General features: G+C 44.3%; 1 protein-coding gene and 1 pseudogene across 1 annotated transcript in view; both read left to right on the top strand.

Annotated features, from left to right (window-relative positions):
• The window catches only part of LOC124593720 (endoplasmic reticulum junction formation protein lunapark-A), a 133,887-nt gene that overhangs the window by 51,016 nt on the left and 64,049 nt on the right, over positions 1 to 18,822 (top strand). The gene's annotated exons all lie outside the window — the stretch shown is intronic.
• LOC124597198 lies at positions 7,198 to 7,314 on the top strand (annotated as a pseudogene).

The raw sequence follows: 18,822 nt of genomic DNA, 5'->3' as shown, positions 1-18,822 counted from the left end.
TGATTGGCCTAAACATTTTGTGCTACATAGGTTACACACACATTATTTTCTCAGCCTTACGCAAACTAATAAATTGTCACCACTGTCAAGGTAATTATGAGGGGAACTAGTGATTAGCTTAAAGAAATACAGCCTTCCTAGTCTACGAGATTATGGGGTACATCCTTCAAAGCATCACACACACAAAGAATAAAACGGTAAAGATACAGTAAATTATCTGGGATTCATATTAAACTAGAAAACTTGGCTTAGGCTTCTTGCCGTGGCTTTCAAGAAAGACTAAGGATGTTGCAGTTTCTCGCTGGACTTAGATATTTGCACCCAATAAGAAGAAGCCCGAATAGTGATGTGGCCGGGAAGCCAGGGAGGGAATACAAAAGCACGTGGTGCTTAAATGCCCGACCTGTGTACAGGTTGCATGATGGGAGACGCTGCTAGCCACGCTAAACGTTAATCAAATACAGATCTTGAACAGGCACAGACCAGATCCTGAACAGGGCAGTACCTTAACAAGACTGTTCGGGAAGATATGCAAAAGCTCAACAAGAACGCACCAGAGCCGAATTTAAAGCTTCGAAAGCAAAGAGAGAAAGACATTGACTAGTTACTGTTTGGTTTCATGCTGTCGTTTTGAAGTAGTCGTCTCACGCTGACTGCGGACATCGCAAAGGCCGTCACTTGCGATTCGGCCAATCTGTATGGCGAGACCAGTCAGCTTGTCAATCCCGGATTTGACAAGAAAGATGATAGAGACGAGAGTGATGGTGTGTATTGGTTATACGTTAGGAAAAGTGTGTGTGTGTGTGTGTGTGTGTGTGTGTGTGTGTGTGTGTGTGTGTGTGTAGATAAAGTAAGTAGAGTTAATACAGCGCATCTAGAAAAAACAGAATTCCTTTTGTTCTGATTTTTTTCAGTAAAGCGGTGCGTTATATTAGAAACAATTTTTGGATAGGAACTTGTTTAGAGATAGGTGTAAGGGACTAAAAATCTGCAACATTGGTTTGGTAGTGGTAGACTAAAACGCCCGCCTTGCTCTACGAGGATGCAAACTGTCCATAAGGAGCGCTATAAGGTTGGATTGTTATTGAGAGTCTATTTTGTTGTGATACACCTCTGTTGTACTTAGTAGAGGAAGTAGCAAAGTTTACAGAGTAGTAGCACCGTTTTTAGTGCTGTGGGTGAAGGGCCGTATACATATTTCGATAAATAAAGAAATGTAGCTTGCAAAATTTGATTTGAGACTCGTGTCTGGGAGAGAGCTGTTGGTGTCCATCTTTTTGAATTGTGTTCATGAAACTGTACCCGTTGAGCGCTTTGTAAGCCTGAATCAGGATCTCATTGTACTTGCACAATTACAGGGTTATTACAAATGATTGAAGCGATTTCACAGCTCTACAATAACTTTATTATTTGAGATATTTTCACAATCCTTTGCACACACATACAAAAACTCAAAGTTTTTTTAGGCATTCACAAATGTTCGATATGTGCCCCTTTAGTGATTCGGCAGACATCAAGCCGATAATCAGGTTCCTCCCACACTCGGCGCAGCATGTCCCTATCAATGAGTTCGAAAGCATCTTTGATGCGAGCTCGCAGTTCTGGCACGTTTCTTGGTAGAGGAGGTTTAAACACTGAATCTTTCACATAACCCCACAGAAAGAAATCGCATGGGGCTAAGTCGGGAGAGCGTGGAGGCCATGACATGAATTGCTGATCATGATCTCCACCACGACCGATCCATCGGTTTTCCAATCTCCTGTTTAAGAAATGCCGATCATCATGATGGAAGTGCGGTGGAGCAGCATCCTGTTGAAAGATGAAATCGGCGCTGTCGGTCTCCAGTTGTGGCATGAGCCAATTTTCCAGCATGTCCGGATACACGTGTCCTGTAACGTTTTTTTCGCAGAAGAAAAAGGGGCCGTAAACTTTAAACCGTGAGATTGCTCAAAACACGTTAACTTTTGGTGAATTGCGAATTTGCTGCACGAATGCGTGAGGATTCTCTACCGCCCAGATTCGCACATTGTGTCTGTTCACTTCACCATTAAGAAAAAATGTTGCTTCATCACTGAAAACAAGTTTCGCACTGAACGCATCCTCTTCCATGAGCTGTTGCAACCGCGCCGAAAATTCAAAGCTTTTGACTTTGTTATCGGGTGTCAGGGCTTGTAGCAATTGTAAACGGTAAGGCTTCTGCTTTAGCCTTTTCCGTAAGATTTTCCAAACCGTCGGCTGTGGTACGTTTAGCTCCCTGCTTGCTTTATTCGTCGACTACCGCGGGCTACGCGTGAAACTTGCCCGCACGCGTTCAACCGTTTCTTCGCTCACTGCAGGCCGACCCGTTGATTTCCCCTTACAGAGGCATCCAGAAGCTTTAAACTGCGCATACCATCGCCGAATGGAGTTAGCAGTTGGTGGATCTTTGTTGAACTTCGTCCTGAAGTGTCGTTGCACTGTTATGACTGACTGATGTGAGTGCATTTCAAGCACGACATACGCTTTCTCGGCTCCTGTCGCCATTTTGCCTCACTGCGCTCTCGAGCGCTTTGGCGGCAGAAACCTGAAGTGCGGCTTCAGCCGAACAAAACTTTGAGTTTTTCTACGTATCTGTAGTGTGTCGTGACCATATGTCAATGAATGGAGCTACAGTGAATTTATGAAATCGCTTCAATCATTTGTAATAGCCCTGGAAGTGTGGGGTATAGGCCTCTACACTAGGATCAGCACAGTGCGCAAACCGACGGTGCTCTGAGGCGCCCGACTTAGTTCGTAGTTCGGGAGGACAGTGATTCGAAACCCGCACCGGCCATCCTAATTTAAGCTTTCCGTCGTTTCCCGAAATAAAGTCAGTGGAATGCCAGTAAAGTACATGGCGCAATAGCACGTCGGCTTGCCGGGCACATTTGAGAGCAGACGATACTGTTGATGATGATGTATTGATTGTTAGATGGGAATGTTAAGACACTTCGATGCCATTTTCTAGAAGTATATTCTGCCGATGCTGGATCGCTATCTCCCACCACCACCACCACCATCACCACCACCACCGCCGCCACACATGACGCTACACTGTAAAAGCACGTGTTAGCCATCTACAACACAAAAATGACACCTAAGACACTGCACGTTCTCCTAGTTTCGTACAAAGACAATTTTCCAAAGCTCGACAACGGAGATACTAAGGAATCTAAAGCCAATGCCACATGACTTTTGCAATAGATCAATAGATGTCAGTGACTGCCTCGAATATACCGAACACTGTGTGCAAATGAGATGCTGAATCCTTTTTTACAGTAAATGGAGAATTTATCCTTTTATCTTCGGCCTCTTGATCAACCAAGATTAACTCCAATTCTGCGGAAGAACCTTCATATCTATGGGGTGGTTGTACACAATGAGATGTTTCACTCGGGTCCTAGACCTCCGTATGGCTGGTGAGTGAGCTATGGTGCCGAATACAGTAGATTTTTATATTTTCAGTTTATGTGACAAACTCTTATGTTTTCATCACTTTTTTGGGAGTGATTATCACATCCACAAGAAAACCTAAATCGGGCATGGCAGAAGAATCTTTTTACCCATTCACCAAGTGTACAAGTTAGGTGGGTCGACAACATATTCCTGTCATGTGACGCACGTGCCGTCACCAGTTTCGTATAGAATATATCAGATGTGTTTTCCTGTGGAGGAATCGGTTGACCTATGACCTTGCGATCAAATGTTTTCGGTTCCTATTGGAGAGGCACGTCCTTTCGTCTACTAATCGTACGGTCTCCGGTGCGATCGCAAAACACAGACACTAAACTTATTACAGTGAACAGAGACGTCAATAAACGAACAGACAGATAATAAGTATGCAAAAGTAAAGAAAGTAAAATATTCACTCGAGAAGGGACTTGAACCAAGGACCTCTCGTTCAGCAGCTGCTCACGCTGCCACGAGACCACCGCGCTCCTTAAATTACATCCTCCATGATGTCGCCTATGTGGCCCATGGACCACTCAGTTTGTATATTTTGCTTATTTTTTCACAGTTCCATACAACTTCTTCCTGTTTTCTCAATTGATCTGTGTTCAGTTTATCAAGGCCTATCCACTGTGCCAATTTATAACTAAATCTGAAGGGGGTGCGATGGGGAGGTTCCCTTGTCAGCGCCACAGGAAATAGATACCGTTGACAGCATTCCGATGACGTCAAGGACTCTGTGAGCCGGAACTTAAAAGGAAGTATTAATCGAAATGGGTGCAAACTTCTGCCGTCTGTGTAGCTGTGACAATTCCCTGTCGGTGTCGCGCGGAAAGGTGACTCTTTCTTCATTTGACCTATGAGATATTGAGAAAATTTCTCAGGCCGTCGTCACACGGTAATGTTGATATAATTCAAATTTTGTTTTTGTTGTGTTGTTAAAAGTAGAGCAAAAAAAATGCCCAAATGTGTGTGAATTCCTATGGGACCAAACTGCTGACGTCCCTAGACTTACACACTACTTAAACTAACTTATGCTAAGAACAAAACACACACACACACACACACACACACACACACACACACACACACACGCGCGCGCGCGCGCGCGCGCGCGCGCGCGCGCGCGCGCGCGCGCGCGCGCCCGCGCGCGCCCGAGGGAGGACTTGAACCTCCGGCGGTAGGGACCGCGCAGTCAGTGACATAGCGCTTCAAACTGCGCGACCACTCCGCGCGGCTAAAAGTAGAGCAATGACGTAACTCGAGTGTCTGCTTGTCTGCAGAAGAGCGTGGTTTTTACGGCGTTTTAAGTTGCTGTTGCATTGTTTGGGGAAGTCGAATCCTATCTCAAGTAAAGATCATAAGAGTAGACTTGGTATTAGAGCTTTTGAAGCCCCTTCTGTACATCTCTCATGCAGACGTATGCTTTTTCAAATGACAGGACTGAAGAGTACTGTATTCGGAATATATACATACGTCGTCTGCTCATTGTAGTATCTAAATGTCACTGACAAAGAGGTCAAAAAGGTGTGCAGTATAAATGTTGAATGATAAGGGAGTCAAGACTGATCAATGCGGGGGCACTCTGCAAATTTCTGAGTCCCAGTGTAGTTTCGTGTTGCAAAATGATTCTCTTCCTTTTGCTCACAAAGCTTACAATGTTACGCACGAGTAAATTTGAAATCTGGAGTTTCTCCAATTTTTTCCCCAAAAATTGACAAGACGACGACGTCCTATGCTTCAGTCAAGTCTATGAATACAACTGTGATGTAATTATTCGGAGAGAAATTGAACTGTATGTCAGAAACCAACCGTAAAAGGATTTCAGTTGTCCATTTGCCTTTTCGAAATCCAAGTTGTTTTTGTGGCATTAGTTTTTTCTTTTCCCGTCACCATTTTAAGCGGCGCTTGTTTTTTTTTCTAAAATTGCCTTCAAAATTAACTTACACCCGAAATGAATATAAAAATGTCCATTGTTTGATTTAAAATTACGCCCGCCAGTCTTAAAAATGGGCATATATTCGATACCGCGGGAAACCCCTCTCTGTCTGGCAACAGTAGATTCAAGTGGCAGCAGCAGTGCACCGATGCGACGGAACATTATTTGTGGGGATGCCCAAGATTGCTAACACTGTCTCCCTCCTGCCCCGCCATCACAAACCCAGAACACTGTCTAGCCTAGTGGTTCCCAATCTTTCCTATACCATTACCCCTGAGTGCAGTCAGACATTAGCTAGTATTCCTCCCTCCCCTGCCATCTGTTGCCCCGCCCCCCCCCCCCCCCCCGCCGCATTATTACAACTTTAGCACCTAACTAAACTGTAGAATGACAGACTTCTCTTGCAATACTTATTTTTAAAATAATGAATGATATTTAGTTCGTGTGTGTGTGTGTGTGTGTGTGTGTGTGTGTGTGTGTGTGTGTGTGTGCGCGTGCGCGCGTGTTTTAGTTAGAATGAATGACGAAGGAATTCGTGGCGCGCCGCAAGTGGTACCCACACCTCCTCCTCAGAAAAAAAGCTAACTATCCACAGTGTGAGTACGTACTCGTTACAAAACATGCTTCCCCTGCATTACTCCTCTCCATAGCGGCACCTGCTTGACTTGCACACTGCAACCCCATATAAAATCAAAGTAGTTACGATCTGTGCACTATACTTATTTTTCGCAAATCACTTCATTGCTGCACTCCTTACTTCTGAACTGGTAGAAGTTGGACGACTTTAGGCTGTTAATGCTTTGTGGCTAATCACTCTTTACAGTTATGCAGTTACTGCTGTTTCGTCCTGTTATTTAGTTCACTTATCTGTTCGGAAGCAAGTAATGAACCAATTACTGCAGGTGCTATCTACAACTTGGAGAAGACGTTTCCTTGTGATATGTAGCATTTGTTACATATATGTCTCACTTTTATCATCAGCGATGTACGGGACAAAGCACAACATGTGTATAATGGATGGACTGTGTGAGGAACTTGTAACCTCCACCGCATTAATCCTGCTAATTGAGAAAAAGTAATTATTGATAACTTATATAATCAGTATCAGAATCTTACGAAATTATGTTAATAGGAATGATCTTTTGAAAATAATTTAATTTCCTGACTGAAACAATCTAATCATTTAGTTTTTATCCCTCAAAAAATTTCATTTTACCCCTTAGGGGGTAATTACTCTCAGATTGTCAAGAAATAGTTTAGCCTATGATGCGTCGCTGCAGTCTAAGGTGCCAGTGAACTTGGATTGAAAGCGATTTGTGTTATCGGTAATAGTACAATATTTTTGTTGGTAGTTAGTTTCATAACGGAAAAAATAAATATTATGCGGGCTATAAATCGAAAGGAGTGCCATATGCAGAACAACATGGAAACTGAGCGGCATTTCGGCTCTCCACCAGCAGAAAAAAAAAAAAAAAAAACATTCGCGATTGGCGTGCTAGTAAAGAAAAAATGAAAAAAGAGGAAGACTAATTGTTAAAACAGAGGACTGAATGCGAACACTAGTAGACGAGTTATTGAAATGGATTCAAGGACACCATCAAACTGGCATTGGAATTAATACAAAATTATTCAAATACACACTCGTAAACTAGCGCTACAGTCTAACTTAAGACTTCAAGGGTGGAGTTTGTTGGTACTACAGTTTTACTAAGTGTAATGGACTTAGCATGCGAACCAAAACCATACTATCTCGGAAGAGAAAATGTTATTGTTCCATCGCTTTATTATTCGGCAACGGCCTTGCCGCAGTGGATACACCGGTTCCCGTCAGATCACCGAAATTAAGCGCTGTCGGGCGTGGCCGGCACTTGGATGGGTGACCATCCAGCCGCCATGCGCTGTTGCCATTTTGCGGGGTGCACTCAGCCTCGTGATGCCAATTGAGGAGCTACTCGACGGAATAGTAGCGGCTCCGGTCAAAGAAAGCCATCATAACGGCCGGGAGAGTGGTGTGCTGACCACATGCCCCTCCTATCCGCATCCTCCACTGAGGATGACACGGCGGTCGGATGGTCCTGATGGGCCACTTGTGGCCTGAAGACGGAGTGAGAGTGAGTGCTTTATTATTCAGCATCGAAAGAAAACCAATGTGGAACTAAGCTACTGCGAATATGGACGAAACTCCTCTGACGTTTGATGTGCACTACAGAACTGTTGCCATGAAATGTGCTAAAACTGCAACTTTAGAAACAAGTGGACATAAAAAAATGCGCTACGCTTTTGTCCTTTCATGTTGCGTCGACGGTACTACACTTAATCCAGCGATCGTTTTCAAGCGCAAAACAATGCCAAAATCTTCTGAAATACTGTTAGGTGTTGTTGCTCACGTACATGACAAGGCTTGGCTGGACGAGGCTGGAATGAAATTACGGATTAACAGTGTGTGTGAGAGAACGAAAAGTGCTTTATTGAATAAATGGTGTCTTCTTGTCCTGAATCAATTTAGTAGTCATTCGAAACATTCTGTGAAAGAGAAATTGAGACGGGGAAATACAGAGCTTTCTGTTGTTCGGAAGGACTGACTTCACAATTGCAACCTCTTGATGTCTCAATAAATAAACCTTTTAAAGTGTGTATGAATTCACACCGAAGGGTACTTCAAAAGGACCTACAATCAAACAAGTGTGTCAGGGATAAAACAGTCGTGGTATAGAGTGACAGAAGACATTTTGAAGCTTTCAAGAAGTGCGGCATAAGTAACGCTGTCGATGGTAGTGAATACCATCTTATGTATGAAGAGGACAATGATGACAACGAAGAAGAAAATTCAGATGACGATTTTCAGAGGTTTTAAAGTCAGTTTGATTTTATAAACTACTTTTTTTAGTCCGGCTTTGCAGTCTGGTAGTAAAAATGTTATTTTTAAAAAAAATTGTTCAAAAATTAAGGTGCGTCGTAAAGTCCGTAGTGTCTTATAGTCCATAAAATATGGTAATAATCATTTGCATTACCTTCGCTGAACATCTCGGGTTTACCACGTCTTTTTTCTCGATTTGTGGATGGGGACTACACGAGATATTTTTAGCTAGTCGATTTTGATCTTTTATGTCCAGACACTAAAATGAAACGTTGACGGCCTCGCTAAGAGGAGCACTATGGAAGGACAGTTTCGCCGAACACCAATCACTTGTACGGATTTCAGCTCGACGGTCCAAAAAGCTGCTTATCACGACTGGAATTTCGAATGGCACGTCTCCCAGCACTATAATGGCGGCCATACAACCGTGGTTCACCTCGGTGAAGCTTAAAACGTCATGTGACTTCTCCCATCCGCATGAGGCTGGGACACAGGTGTTACTCCGCCCGCATATACTGGTTGAAAATCGACTTTTGTGGACACTGTGAGCAGGACACAACGGCTGTGGCTAATCTGAACCACGTCATATTGGCGTGTACAATGTACTCTGCCGCACAGGCGGTCTTGTACAAAACATTGATTGCTATGGGCTACTTTCTCGCTACAAGCGTTAACTGCTGCTCGAGAATTATTTAAGACACCGGTTTTCACTTTGTCCTATAAGTTATGTGGATCTTACCTTCTTATGGAACCAGCTCGGTTCGAAAACTGGGTAGTCTGTGTTTTTACTTTGCATTAAGAACTTCTCTTTGTAAACGACTTCGTTGCCCAGCTTTCATTTTAAGTTGCTGTGGATATCATTCTCCTCTGGAACTCACTAAGTTCGAATCCTGTGTCGTAATTTTGTGTATTTTAATTTAAATAACGAACGTTTACTGTACTTCACACCATTATGAAAACTGCACTAATGTTAAATTGGTACTGTTGAAACTACTGCTGGGTGTTTGGTGTTCGTCTTCTAGTGCTTTTGTTTTACATTGGGGACTTATGTATATACATCGGACTCTTTTTTTTCCATCATTCTGCTACGCAAATTGCAATTATTTTTATATGGTACTTTTGTGACTACTGTTGGTTGTATCGTCTCTGCTGCCAAAAACTAGATATCCACACAAATTATAAAAATGAATGAATGAATGTAGAGTGTGTGTGTGTGTGTGTGTGTGTGTGTGTGTGTGTGTGGTGTTTTTTCCACATCTTCTCTTCATCCACTGGTACACATATCATTCACTGTGTGGAAAAAATCACTGTGGAGTAAGGACCACCACCCTATGGGTGGGGCTGAAAAACAGTGTAGCGCATGACGTAAGAATACCCGTACCCCAGTATTCGAGAATGAGACCACTTAGAGCCTTGCAACAAACTTAACAAAAGAAAAATTCATGCAGTAAAATTGCCACATGAAGCATGACGTCGTAATTTATTACTTCTTTGCTATTAACTGTTTTCGTGACACATTTTGCAGACAATATTCGCATATACCACTGCATGTACCAGAAAAATTGCGTCATTCTATGACACAGTTTTGGAGATATGTCATAAATACTTAGCTGCGTGAAAATGAAAATGCAGGGTGAAATTCGCTGGACTTACAGGTGAAATGCGTGAAATATGTTTGAAATAAGTTTGTCATATGCGTATGCAAGCAAAGCCACGGGTAAAAATTTCATCCTATACCCCTAGAACGATTTCATTCAAATTTGGTACACACATTAGTTGCAATCTGGAAAGAAATACTGCAATGGTAAGAACCACCAGCCTTCTATTAGGGTGAATGTGATAATGTGGAGAGAGAAGGGAGGACAAGATGAACTGACAAAGACGGGGAAGGAGAACATAGGCACAGATAGGAGGAAGAGGAGATCGTCAGAGATAGGGGAGGGGGAAGTGGACAGAGAAAGGGGAGATGAGGTGGTGGACAGATCGTAGGGTGTGGGGAAGTGGTAGACAGAGAGGGAGGGGTCGAGGTGATGAACGAGGACAAGGGGGATGGATAGAGGGAGGAGGGAGAAGAGATAGATAAAGTGAGAGATGATGGATACGGAGGGTAGGAGGTGGATGGAGAGGAGGAGGGTGGAGGGGAAGGAAAAAATGAAAAAAAGAGAGAAGGGAGGAGGGGATGGACTGATAGCATGTTGAAATAAATGCGTACCTGAGCAACCCCAGGTTTCTCAGTTATTAGATAAATAAATTTAAAAAAGCCATAGACGGTTATTGTGTAGTCCTTCCAGAATTGCAGTTTACGATCTCTACAAACACTAGACAAAGAGCGTGTCCTGAAAGGGTAAAACGTCGGAAAGCGAGTACCTTTCCGGACCTGAGCAACATACCCTTTCAGTACTAGACTTAAAATTTTTTACTTTGCTCTCGTCTTGCGTAGTGAACGCCTATGACCATCTATAATCAGTCATCAAGATTTGACATCCTTTTCGCAAATTTGACTGCGATACTAGATGTGAAAATTAAAAAGAGCAGTGCTTGTATGTGACTGGCGCGAACGATACGAATGGTTCTAGGACGCTGACAGACCGCAGACGTTCTCGGTGAGCATAATACTTCCGCCTCGTAAGATAAGCGCATGTACGATAAGGGTGGTCGTGCAGGCATGTTTGCTGGCGTGCTTCGGGAACGAGATGTGTCATCGTCTCTGGTTTACGGAGTGCGTATCTAAGTTTGTCTTCTGGTTAGCACACAGTAAGAAGTAGGAATTTTGAAACTTTTACGTGTGGTGCGTAGGAAACTATTCAAATTTAACTAAGTTCCACCATTTTTGCGGGTTGAATACTCACACTGTTCAACAAGTTAACGTCGCTAAGTTAAGTGCGGCTGGCTTGAAAGGTCAGATAGTTTTTCATGAAAAACGGGTTCGCGTTTGGAGGCTGCCATGCGGACTTGAAAATTTGCTGATTTCCTCTAAATCACTTAGCTAATGATCCAGTTTTGGTTAAGATAGTTCCACCTTCACTTCGCTTGCCCAGTAGAACTAGTGTTTAGTCTGACGTGTAGTCGGTTTCGACGGAACAAGAAACAGAGTACATCTGCTAAAAAATTATAATTTTCTCAGATAACAGCTAGTAGTGAGAAAGCATTTAGCTATCTCGCACGGGCAACGCTTCGGTTTTCGCATCAGTAATTCATCTTTAATCAAAACGAGGTACAGGAGTTTGATAAAAATATCGAAACGTCGTGAGAAGTACATACTTGAACATAAACGCAGATGTTAGCTAAGCCTGCGGGTTGCCCTGTTGTATTTTCACCACGAACGCATCCGTACAATGTCGTCAATACGGTACCAGCGCCATTCGTGGTCAGAAGTGTTCTCTGTAGTTGTACTTTCTCAGAGCTAAGTGAATTCGAACGTGGACCGATTTTTGGTGCTCGTTTTGTGGGTGCTCCCGTAACCAAGAGAGCCGAAGTGTTTGGTGTTTCAAGGAGCAAAGTATCGAAGATTTACACCGTATACATGGAAAGCGGAAAGAAATCATCTGCTAAGTTAACAACCCGGACGAAAGTGTGTTTCGAGTGATGGTGACGGACGGTCATGTAAGAAGATGGTAACGAAAAATAAGGCGACGACAGCTGCAAAAGTCACTGCAGAAATGAATGTCAGTTTCGTGAACCCTGTTAGCACTAAAACAACGCGAAGGGTGTTCCAATAGTGGGGAATTGCAGGGCGAGCTAGAATTCTCAAACCACTCATCAGTGATGCAGATACCCGTAACAGGAGCACGTGGAACAGTAGAAGAATACATTAAATTTATTCGCTGTTGCGAATGTGGATAACCATCAGCTGTATAATAGAATTACAATGGAAATTCGTACCGGACTGGGACTCAAACCCGGATTTCCTGCTTATCGCGGGCGGTGGCCTTACCATTTGGCTATACGAGCACGACTCACGGCGAGACCCAAACGTCCGTATGTCATCAACCACGTGTCTACAACCTGTATTCGCACATCTGTTATGTAGTCCCGTAAAGGGAAGACATTGTACTTGAAATTGCCTTACCAGGTTCGGCTGGTAGATAAGTTTCTGCAATGTAGTGCGTTGTTATGATGCGAAGTTCCTCGGACATTATACACGTCCGATGCAACTTTGCATCATAATTCGGAATAACACAGGCACTGTAATATCGCATTAAGACTGTCGTTTGATCGAATGAGTCTTGTTTCACGCTGGTTCCAACTTGTGGCCTAATTTACGTCCCAGCAGTGAAACATGGCGAGGGTCGGTGATGATTTGGCCAGACATTCGTGGTATTCCGTGCGCCTCGCGGGTACTCCGCAAGGTTTCATTACTGCCAAGCATTATGTGACCATTTTGACTGATCAGGTCCATACCATGGTAAATTGTTTGCTCACCAATGGTGTTGGTGTGCTCAAAGACGATACGGCCTCAGTTCACACAGCTCGCATCGTCCAAGACTGGTTTTGTGGCCACGAAGATGAATTTTCACATCCCTCCTGGCAACCACAGTCACTGGATCTGAATATTGTTGAGTCTTTGTGGTCCACATTGGAAAGAAGGGTGCGAGATCGCTATCTACCGGGTCATAGAATTTTGCAGAAAGAATAAGGTTCCCTTTGAAACCATACAGGACCTGTACTTATCCATTGCGAAACGACTGAAAGGTGTTTCGAGTGAGTTTTCCTGCACCATATTAGGCATGGTGTTTCCATGCTTTTGCACACCCCCTGTATGTCTTTCTAGTACATGCAATGACGATGACAGAAAGATGCAGAGACTTGAGGTCCTTTTTTCTGATTTGAGGAATAAGCGGGAAATGTTCACCATAAGGTTAGTACTATAGTTAATACTTAACTCCTCCGCTTTCTCTCTCACGTTAGTTTTTGTGCGACACGAAGCAATGCCTTTCTATGTGTATGTATTTACTAATTCGGATCACGGTAGGGGAGAGGGTGAGGACTGACTTGTACATGTATTGAAAGAAACATACCGGCTCGCAGCTTTACGGGAAAAATTTCGATCGTGATTGTTGAATCAGAATTAGAAACATAAACCTTTAGAATACGAAATTGTCGAGGTTCTCCAGTGGCAACCCACTGACCGCAGTTGTGGACAGGGAGAGAAGGAGCCTTATCGTTAAAACCCAGGACTTCAATTCGGGAGGACCAGACTTTGTGGTCATACACCGCACCTGCCACACAGCTTCCTCCAACAAGTGGAACCAAAGGAAGTTGATACCGTACCGTGCGGCCTTGGAAACACCTGGCTCGGCCCTAGTTGCGATTAAGGGGTTGAACGAGCGAAAGAGAGAGAAATACTGGCAAAGTGGAGTAACAATGGAACATAGCGTCTTACCTAGCCTGTAGGCCGTAGCATCTAGCCGTGCGCAAACGGCGACCAGCGTTTGTTTTCCAATTCCGTGAATATCTTAGACCATTTACGTCTTGCGAATAGTAAACACCATACTCGATCTTCAGATGCTCTCACTGCCTCTGTAAATACACTATGTGATCAAAAGTATCTGGACACCCCCAAAAACATACCTTTTTCATATTAGGTGCATTGTGCTGCCACCTACTGCCAGGTTCTCCATATCAGCGACTTCAGTAGTGATTAGACATCGTGAGAGATCAGAATGGGCGCTCCGCGGAACTCACGTCCTTCAAACGTGGTCAGATAGTTGGGTGTCACTTGCGTCATGCGTCTCTACGCGAGATTTCCACACTCTTAAACGTCCCTAAGTCCACTGTTTCTGGTGTGGCAGTGAAGTGGAAACGTGTTGAAGAGGGTCGTAATGTGTAATAGGCAGACATCTATCCATACCATCACACAGGTATTCCAAATTGCATCAGGATGCACTGCAAGTGCGAGGTGCATTCAAGTTCTAAGGCCTCCGATTTTTTTTCTCCGGACTGGAAAGAGATAGAAACATGCGCATTGTTTTAAAATGAGGCCGCGTTCATTGTCAATACGTCCCAGAGATGGCAGCACCGTACAGCAGATGGAATTTTACCACCAGCGGCGAGAATGAGAACTGTTTTAAATGCTTAAAATGGTGACGTTTTCCTTACTTGAACAGCGTGCAATCATTCGTTTTCTGAATTTGCATGGTGTGAAACCAATCGAAATTCGACAGTTGAAGGAGACATGTGATGATGGAGTTATGGATGTGTCGAAAGTGCGTTCGTGGGTGCGACAGTTTAATGAAGGCAGAACATCGTGTAACAACAAACGGAAACAACCTCGGGCTCGCACAAGCCGTTCTGACGACATGATCGAGAAAGTGGAGAGAATTGTTTTGGGGGATCGCCGAATGACTGTTGAACAGATCGCCTCCAGAGTTGGCATTTCTGTGGGTTCTGTGCACACAATCCTGCATGACGACCTGAAAATGCGAAAAGTGTCATCCAGGTGGGTGCCACAAATGCTGACAGACGACCACATGGCTGCCCGTGTGGCATGTTGCCAAGCAATGTTGACGCGCAACGACAGCATGAATGGCACTTCCTTTTCGTCGGTTGTGACAATGGATGAGACGTGGATGCCATTTTTCAATCCAGAAACAAAGCGCCAGTCAGCTCAATGGAAGCGCACAGATTCACCGCCACCAAAAAAATTTTGGGTAACCGCCAGCGCTGAAAAAATGGTGTCCATGTTCTGGGACAGCGAGGGCGTAATCCTTACTCATTGGGTTCCAAAGGGCACTACGGTAACAGGTGCATCCTACGAAAATGTTTTGAAGAACAAATTCCTTCCTGCACTGCAACAAAAACGTCCGGGAAGGGCTGCGCGTGTGCTGTTTCACCAAGACAACGCACCCGCACATCGAGCTAACGTTACGTAACAGTTTCTTCGTGATAACAACTTTGAAGTGATTCCTCATGCTCCCTACTCACCTGACCTGGCTCCTAGTGACTTTTGGCTTTTTCCAACAATGAAAGACACTCTCCGTGGCCGCACATTCACCAGCTGTGCTGCTATTGCCTCAACGATTTTCCAGTGGTCAAAAAAAGACTCCTAAAGAAGCTTTCGCCGCTGCCATGGAATCATGGCGTCAGCGTTATGAAAAATGTGTACGTCTGCAGGGCGATTACGTCGAGAAGTAACGCCAGTTTCATCGATTTCGGGTGAGTAGTTAATTAGAAAAAAAATCGGAGGCCTTAGAACTTGAATGCACCTAGTACTATCACAGTTAGGCGGGAGGTGAAAAAACACTCTTCGTGGCCGAGCGGCTGCTCATAAGCCACACATCACGTCAGTAAATGCCAAACGACACCTCGCTTGGTGTAGGGACCGTAAACGTTGGACGATTGAACTGTGGAAAAACGTTGTGTGGAGTAACAATGTGGCGATTCGATGGCAGGGTGTGTGTATGACGATTGCCCTGTGAACGTCATCTGCCAGCGTGTGTAGTGCCAACAGTAAAATTCGGAGGCGGTGGTGTCATGGTGTGGTCATGTTTTTCATGGAGGGGTCTTGCATCCCTTGTTGTTTTGCGTGGCACTATCACAGCACAGAATTACATTAATGTTTTAAGTGCTATCTTGCTTCCCACTGTTGAAGAGCAATTCGGGGATGGCGATTGCATCTTTCAACGCGATCGAGAATCTGTTCGCAATGCACGACCTGTGGCGGAGTGGTTACACGACAGTATCATCCCTGTAATGGACTGGCCCGCACAGAGTCCTTACCTGAACCCTACAGAACACCTTTGGGAAGTTTTGGAACGCCGACTTAGTGCCATGCCTCACCGACTGACATCGATACCTCTCCTCAGTGCAGCACGCCGTGAGGAATGGCCTGCCATCCCCCAAGAAACCTTCCAGCACCTGATTGAACGTATGCCTGTGAAAGTAGAAGCTGACATCAAGGCTAAGGGTGGGCCAACACTATATTGAATTCCAGCATTACCGATGGAGGGTGCCTAGAACTTTTTGTCCGGATAGTTTTGATTACATAGTGTAATTCTGGGAGTCACCGGTGACTTTCGCTCATCTGTCGAAGGTTTACAGGTGATTCTCGGGATATGTACGACGGGTATCGCCGTACGTTACTGAATAGCGTTGTGTTAGTTGGGACGTCAACAATATGATTGTATGTACGAAACCACAAAAACTCTTTTTACTGAAAACACATTTACGTGCCTTGAAGTTAAATGAATGGCGGTCTGACTAGGACACTGGAAGCACTGCAAGGCGTCTATACAGCGTATTCTCAAACGTTAGGAACAGGTTCGAACGATACGACAGTCCCCCTACTCCGGATATGGTTCACCGTCCATATCCCAAATATCTGCATCGAATTGGATGTCGAGATGGCGCAGTGGTTAGCACACTGGACTCGCATTCGGGAGGACGACGGTTAAATCCTGCCTCTGGCCATCCTGATTTCGGTTTTCCGTGATTTCTCCAAATCGCTCCAGGCAAATGCCGGGATGGTTCTTTTCAAAGGGCACGGCCGACATCCTTCCCCATCCTTCCCTAATCCGATGAGACCGATGACTTTGCTGTCTGGTCTCCTCCCCCAAACAACCCCATCGAATGGGGTGTGGTAAAACACAGATCTGTGAATGTGGGGACGAAGATTCCGCTGATCATTTAGTTTTATGTTGCCCATTTTTCAGTTAGAGAGAAACTACAGACAATTAGACTGCATCCAGTACCTAAGGACTACAGCTAATGTGTGTGCCCAACGAATATGTAAAAGGCAACTACTCAACTTTGTCTTTAAGATTAAGTGGACATTCCGAATATCAAGATAACGTCAACATAACAGGAAACGTTTGTCCATTGTAGAGAATGATAGGCACATGTAAATATAATTAAGATGAATTTATACATGGGGTTCATAATTGAAGTTCTAGTTTTAAAACGCTGTAGGAAGAGGGCTAGTGCTCAGAATGACGTCAAACTTGGAGAGCATACGAGGAACATTTCATAAATAGTGCACAGGTTGGTACTACTGTGGATTATTTGATACAACAACAATGAAAATTAGGTCAGGTGTAATTGGGAGCTTAAGGAAGAGCACTTTTTTTCTGCAACATAAAATTGGCGATAGGTAAAAAGCTCTGTATTATTGAACTTCATGCAAAACTCGCGCAGAAAAATCTGACCTCAGTGGATCGAGGCTGGGCCAACCTTCCTCGACGGTAATGCTCGCCCGCGAATCGGCCATGTTGTAGCCCTTTCACTGCGCGAATACGGATGGGAAATGTTGCTGCATCCTCCCTACAACCCGGAGAGGAGTCCACCAGACTTCGACTTGTTCCCCAAGTTGAAACAACTTATACAAGGACATCGTTACCTTTCTGTGGAAGAGCTTTCTATCGTCGTTACCAGAGACATGCGACATATGAGCAGAAAGTGATGTCCTTGATGGAATAATAGAGCTTCCAAGACGTTGGGTTTCAGTTATAGAGAAGCAGGGAAATTTATTGAAGGGCTGTGAAGAGATGTCGAAATAAAAAAAAGTAAACGTGTAATGAAAAAATTAGTATGCGTTATTTATGAAACGTCCCTCGTATTATTGACGCAGGGGGAAACGCCGCGGAGCAAAAGAATATTTAACGAAAATTTGGCCAGTAGGTGGCGCTGAAAGCGTCAGAGTATGCTCACCAACAGACGCGCGGCACACCGTCGTTCCTCAGTCTGCGTTCGAGATAGCTAATATGACTGTCTCCATGAGGCATTGCACACTGCTGGTAAAGCTCTTCTACAAGAACGATGACTGTGCAGGAGTTAACGGACACTCAAGGGTATGGAAAAAAAGCATTGGTCCGATGTCCCCTAAGGTCTGGAGAAAATAATTGCGAAATTCAAAAAGATAGGTTCAAACAGTGGAAACTCCACGTTGGAACATCAACTATAGGCAAAAGATAGATTGCTACTTACCGTAGAGATAACACGTAAAGTTGCGCGCGCACAGACACACACACACACACACACACACACACACACACACACACACACACACACACAAGCTTTCGGCCACAGCCTTCGTCAGAGAAACACACTCCATTCATTCACACAAGCAAGCACACTTCACGCACACATGACCGCCAACTTTGCCAACTGGGACTAGAATGCATTCAGAATTATATTTTTCTCTTTCTGACGAAGGTTTTCGCCGAAAGCTTATGTGTAAATGTCTTTCAGTTGTGCATGTCTGCAGATTAACGTGCCATCTTTGGGTAAGTAGCAATCTACATTGTTGAGAAGATAAGTTCTTTTGGAGTGTAATGTGACAGAGGAAGGAAAGCAGCTGACACGACGTCTGTCGAAGATGTGGCCACAGTATTGCAGGAGGAGTCGAGCGCTGGTTTGTAGCATGCCGTGCACTCGGAATTGTTCGTACATTGGAAATGCCTGCAAGCACGGTGCATAAAATCATACGAAACACCCTTCATTGCTATCCATACAAAGACGCCATGTTTAGGAGTTGCTTCCTGCTGACCTGTCAGCAAGAGGTACGTTTGCTCTGGAATTTCTTGCTCGCATGAAAGCGTGTAATGAATGTCATGGAACATTC

Source organism: Schistocerca americana, chromosome 2, assembly GCF_021461395.2.
Source record: "Schistocerca americana isolate TAMUIC-IGC-003095 chromosome 2, iqSchAmer2.1, whole genome shotgun sequence".
NCBI classification, from domain to species: domain Eukaryota; kingdom Metazoa; phylum Arthropoda; class Insecta; order Orthoptera; family Acrididae; genus Schistocerca; species Schistocerca americana.
Note: the sequence above shows the minus strand (reverse complement) of the source record. Positions and strands in the feature narration are given on the sequence as shown.